We start from the raw sequence: 5,624 nt of genomic DNA, 5'->3' as shown, positions 1-5,624 counted from the left end.
GGGAGAATTGTCCTTTGCCTGACTTAGAGATTTATTTTGCTGTAGGTCTGAGACTTCTCTTTGGTCACTGAAAATCACCATCTAACTTGTGGGGTGCAAGGGGGATATTTTAGTGATATTTTAAAAGTGACCAGGGACTTCCCTGGCGGTCCAGTGGTTAAGATTCTGTGCTTCCACTGCAGTGGGCGTGGGTTTGATACCTGGTTGGGGAAGTTCCGCATGCCGCGTGGTGCAGCCAAAAAAAAAAAAAAAAATTTGACCATCGTTTCCTTTAAAATAAACTAAGTGAAAAAAAAGCAAGGTGCAAAAGAATACATACATACATACGTGCGCACACACACACACACACAGAGGTTTACCTCATTTTATTGTGCTTCTCTTTATTGTGCTTGCATTTTTTACAAATTGAAGGCTTGCAGCAACCCTGCTTCAAGCAAGTCTATTGACACCTTTTTCCAAGAGCATTTGCTTGCTTTGTGTCTCTGAGCCACATTTTGGTAATTCTCCCAATATTTTAAACCTTCCACCAGCAAAAAGATTATGACTCATTGAAAGCTCAGATGATGGTTAGTATTTTTTAGCAATAAAGTATTTTAAAATTAAGATATGTATATTCTTTTTTTAGTCATAATGCTATTGCACATTAAATAAACTACAGTATAGTGTAAACACAACTTTTATATGCACTGGGAAACCGAAAAATTCATGTGACTCGCTTTATTGTGATATTCGCTTTACTGCTGTGTTCTGGAACTGAACCCACAATATCTCCGAGGTATGCCTTATATATACATATACTCATATATATAAGAAAAAAGGTAAGTGTGTATGTGTATACCTGTATGCGCATGTGCACAAGCACACACACAAACACACACATTCTGCATTTATAAGAACTGCTGGTGGTTTGGCGATTGTCTCTGGGGAATAAAACTTGAGGCCCTACATCAACTATACTTCAATAAAAAAAGATTAAAAAAAAAAAAAAACTTGAGGTCCACCATGGGAAGGAGATCTACTTTTCCTTATACATATCCTTTCATATTCACATGAATTTTTTTTTTTTACTGTGCTGTTTTCAGAGTGATTGTTTTAAAATCTTTATTTCGTCTCAAAAAAGGTAACAGATTATTTTCACTTTGGCATTCTCTTGCCCAGCCATTCTCTAGCCTATTTTTTGGTATCTATAAAATAAAACTTGAATAAAGATAAGAAAAACTAGTGACGATGCAAATTATCAGCTATGGACCTTCTAGATTTTTTTGGTCGGCCACGTTCTCAATGCCTACAACAGAACCTGCTCTCTTCATGTTTCCCTGACGTGAGATAACCCTTCTTTAGGTGGTAACTGTGGGATTCAGCTTTTACCATCGCCCATTTTCTGTCCTTTCATTTCTCACAGCATTTTAGGTGGTCTGTGTGTGTTTTCGTTTTTAAAAATTCATTTGACTTGTTACTATTGAAATTTTCAAACACATACCAAAGTCGAGAGAATAACATAAGGAACCTCCAAGTACTCATCACCCTCATTCAGCAAACATCAGCTCACAGTCAATCTTATTTCATCTATAACCCCATCCTCGGTGGGGACATGTGCCTCCTTAACTATAGTTAGATTTGGAATTTGCTTTTCTTGGGGGACAGGGTAGGGAAGCTTTTATTTAATAGCTTTATTGAGATATAATTCACATACCGTAAATTTCACTCCTGTAAGTGTACAATTCAGTGGTTTTACAGAGTTGTGCAATCACCATCATAACCTAATTTTGGAACATTTTTTTCATCCCCAAAAGAAACTTTGTATGTACCCATTAGCAGTCACTCTCCATCCTATACCTCGCCCCAGCCCTAGGCATCCACTGGTCGGCTTTGTCTCTAGAAATTTAACTGTTCTGAATAGTTCATAGAAATGGGACCAGAGAATATGTTGGGATTGCTTCTTTATGCCTCTCATAACCTCAGTGACTCAACGATTTAGTCCAACGTCTGAAGCTCAAAGAAGTCTAACCTCTGAACCTCCTGAGGCTGTTAGTCTTCTTCAATCTGGATTCAGCATTCCAACACCGGAACGCTGCTTTTGGGAGTGCCGTGTCTCCATGGTTACTGTCCTGAACTCCCTCTCAGCTGCAGGGGAGCACTCAGTGCGTGATGACGGTAAACTACAGTGCTCTTTTAATGGAAATATAAAACCTGCTCAGGATGCAGTTAAGCTTTCTAAGGTCTCTTCCCCCTTCTCCTTCCGTTCCCCCTTGCATAGCTATACAGAAGCAGGAACACGCCCCCTGCCTCGAAGTTCCTCTGATTGTCCAGTCCTCCATGGAAAATCTTATTATTTGTTTGTCAGAGCAGAGACAAAACAAATGTCCTTAAAAGGAAACAAGCTACTGCAGAGGAGGACAATGCTCGCCCAGGCAGCCTCCTCCTTTCCCCACTCCAGCCTGTACGGAGCAGGGGACAGGCAGACAAGCTTGGGTCCATGCCGGGGCAGATCCCAAAGAAGGGTGTCTGTAGTCTGTCCCCTCCTTGAAAGAAAGCAGGGCTTGAAAAGGCTCCCTTTCCCTGCAGGCCTCCCCCTGGTGCCAGATGCAGGTACTGTGAAAAGCACCGCTCCAACCCAGGCCTTACAACAGGAAAAGCTTCTGAAACAAGTTATTTGTGGTGGAGGGCAGCAAAACAGGCTGAGGGCCAGCAGGACTTCGCCGTGCTTAACAGCAGAGAATCTCAATCAGAGCAACATGTTTCTTTTCCCTTTCACTCCACTACTTACGTTATCTCACCTCTTCTCCCTGTAGCATCTCAACCTCTTTCATCTGATAATCCAACCTTAGCCGGTGGAATTAAAAAACCTGTAACACCAAATACTTTTGGTGTAGATAGAAGTGCTTAAGAAAGGCAAGCCCTGGGCTAGCCATTAACCTTGGTTTTCCAGAAATATAAGAAATAGGTGAGGAAATATTTACATACTAGGGACCACAAAATGTAAGTTAAATCTTTACTTATTCTGTATCCTGTCCTGCAAAAACTGGGGTTCAGGATCTTTTAGTTTTCTTTTTCTTTTTAATCTTCCCATTTTATTTATTTACTTATTTTTTAAATTGAGGTACAGTTTATTTACAACGTTTCAGGTGTACAGCAAAGTGACTCAGTTATCAGGACTTCCCTGGTAGGGCAGTGATTAAGACTCTGCGCTCCCAATGCAGGGGGCCTGGGTTTGGTCCCTGGTCAGGGAACTAGATCCCACATGCATGCTGCAACTAAGGAGCCCGCCTGCCACAACTAAGACCAGGCACAACCTAATTAATTTTTTAAAAAGTGATTCAGTTATATATATATATATATATATATATATATATATATATATATATATATATATATATATTCTTTTTCAGATCCTTTTCCCTTACATGTTATTACAAAATACTGAGTATAGTTCCCTGTACTATACAGTAGGTCCTTCCTTTAGTTTTTCTAAAGGGTCGAAGAGCTTTTTCCATCAATATTAGAAGGGTTGTTTTCATGATTCTAAGAATCATTTGTCTGTAGCCTCGAGCCTGTGAATGTTACAGGAATCTTCATTTGTTTGAGTGTTTGGTATAGAAAGCTGTCTTTGTTCACTTAAGATGTAAACTGTGTTAATCATCACAAGATGTTGACTTTGCTCAGGGACCTGGTCACTATTAACCCTCTGGGACATCACTGCTCTATCTCTAATTAATTCCACTAATAGAGAAACCTCTGTGTGTTCTCAGGAACCTATCTAAAGGCACTCCTTCTTGTAAAAACAAAACAAATGCAAATTAACAAATAAATCTATAAGATTAACTGGAAAACACAATGCAGAATCTTACTTTCCCAAACTCACTTGTACACCCAAACCAAGGGATCCATGCAAGTATCTAGAACAATGTAAAGCCGTCTGGGAGGATTTTACAACTCACCAGTGGTTCGGTCACAGCAGATTTGGGGTTGGGGGAAGAAGTCACTAAGTCAGGGAGGGAAAAATTCAAATTACCTGTTGGTGTTTCCATACTGGTGACAGCATTTCCTGCTCTGACACTCTTCGAAGGAGGACTGGACTAATGCTTAACACAGTATTCCAGGCTAAGTGCTCACTGACTCCTTAAGACAGCCTCATGAAGTAGGTACTACTATTCCCATCTACTGTCGGGGAAGCTGATGCACAGAAAGCTTAAGTAACTTGCCCAGAGTCACACAGCTTGTGAGTGGCTCAGAGTCCATGCCACTGGCCACGATTCTTCACTGAATAAAAGGGAATCTTTCTCTCAGTCGACAAATATTTGAGCATCTACCATAAATTAGGTAATAAAATAAGGGAGCTCCACAAATATGATCTTTGCTCTCAAGGAGGGGAAAATTAATGGGGGTAATTTAGTAGGAGAAACAAGAGAAGTTCATAAGTAAATAGTGAAGCAGAACAAGATTAAGTTTCCTAAAAGAGGTATATACATTTTTCCATAGGGTTTCAGAGCAAAGAGGAGACACCCTCATGTCATATCTGGTTTGGAAGATGAAGGCTTCACTCAGGAGACGGGATATGAGCTGGATCTTAAAGGAGAGCAGTATCCTGACCAGAAGACAGTTGCAGAAGGACAGAAGTTGTTCTAGGCCGAGAAAAAGATATGACATGTTGGGGAGTCCCATTTGGCCAGTGGGCTCTCATGTGGAACCAAGTATGAACTAGAACCAGGTCTCCTGACACCCCATCTTGGGCTCCTTCCCCTACTCTTCACCGCCTTGTCAATCAGAGCATTCACCTGTTGATGACTCGGGCTTCTATGCTTGATAGAACCTCCCCAGGACTCAAGGTCTTTAGTTTAGAAGGGAGTGACTCCTTCCCGGGCTACTTCCTTCAGCTGGAGGTGGACCTCTAGCTCTGGCCTACTGCCAAGAAGCCGATAGTGATGTAATGCTACTCTGTTACTGTTCTCGTGATATCTGCCACGCCCACCTTGATATACTCCTTTTATAAGCCTCATGATGGCTTCTCTCTCCTGCCAGTCTTTGCTCAAGGAGAATCTGGGTCTGACTCAAAGATAAACAGGTTCAGTCCCTAACCTCAAAGAGTCCACAGTCAAGGGGAGATGACAAAATTCACAATTGCATCATCACATGGTACATGTAGTGACAGAGATGTGTCCAGGATAAGCTGGAAAAGAAAAGGATCCCCAACCCAGACTGAGGGAATTGACGTTTCCTGAGATGACAGCAGCTAAGCTGAGACTCCTGGGTGACAGGAGGAAGCCAGTCGAAGGGGGCTATCAGGGGCAGAGGACCTTCTAGGAAAAACAAAGAGGCAGAAGAGTGTGAGGTCTGTAAAGAACAATTTGGTGGGAGGCAGAGAGCTCTCCAGAAAGAAGGCAGGAGAGGAAGATAGAGATATTTAATATGACTTTTGTGTCATCCAAAACACATAGGAAAATGCTTCCTAAGCAGTAGACCCTCCATAGTTTTTTTTTTAAATAAATACAATAAGATGACAGATTAAATGTTCTCTAAAGTTCCTTGCAGTCCCCCAAAGTCAATGCTGCTGCTCAAGGCCTCTTTGAGATTTGAGTTCCAAAGACTGCGAGTTTCTAATGGGAGATATCAAACCTCATCTATGG

This window comes from Pseudorca crassidens, chromosome 19 (assembly GCF_039906515.1).
Source record: "Pseudorca crassidens isolate mPseCra1 chromosome 19, mPseCra1.hap1, whole genome shotgun sequence".
NCBI classification, from domain to species: Eukaryota; Metazoa; Chordata; class Mammalia; order Artiodactyla; family Delphinidae; genus Pseudorca; species Pseudorca crassidens.
The sequence above is the reverse complement of the archived record's forward strand: the minus strand, read 5'-3'. Positions refer to the sequence as shown.